The sequence below is a fragment of the Octodon degus genome, unplaced genomic scaffold (assembly GCF_000260255.1).
Source record: "Octodon degus isolate 3935 unplaced genomic scaffold, OctDeg1.0 scaffold00100, whole genome shotgun sequence".
Classification (NCBI taxonomy): Eukaryota; Metazoa; Chordata; class Mammalia; order Rodentia; family Octodontidae; genus Octodon; species Octodon degus.
Window position 1 is genome coordinate 9,555,920 of NW_004524676.1, and position 726 is coordinate 9,556,645.

Here is a 726-nt window from a genome sequence, read left to right on the forward strand (position 1 = left end):
AAAAAAAAAAAAAAAAAAAAAGCAAATACCATATCACTTGTCATTATGAATCACAGTGGAAATAAATTTAAAAATAAAAGTGGTTTGTTTTTGGAATAGTGTAATAAAAATCAAATTAAATCAAATAAACAAATAGAAGTGTAATTAAATATCAGTTTACCCTGTTTGTCACAATTTGGGACCTCAGGCTAGCTAAATGAGCTTGGCTCATGATTTGGAGCATTGTCTAGTCAAATTCTGTTTTGTGGTGGTTCGTTCAGAATGGAAAGGGCTTCAGCTTTGGCTGAATGGGCTTCCATAGGCTTGCCCTGGGGCTGGAGTACCTAGGCACATTCTTAGTACCAGTGACAAGAATGAGACCTTAATGACATCAAGGCTTAACCCTTCTGCTGTTGAGGGACCTGTTTCTCTTTGAGGTCCATCATCATAGGAACAAGTGAAAGATTTTCCCCACAGAGAAATGTTGACTCTCTAAACGACTGTGGAGATCCTGAAGAGACAGGATCTCTGTGGCTCCAGATGGTTTTGTGTTCCATGTTGTGATTTGAAGATAAGCGAAAGCATTCTTTTCCTCCTTTTCAAGGCAAAGACTTTGCCATGTCTACACTTTGTCATGTCTATACCAAGGGAAAGGGTGGCTGTTGATCACAGCCTTGGTTTCTGTTCATTTTTCTCTCTTTTGTAAGGGCTGCCATTTGGACCATTTGTGAAAGACCCAGTGACAAA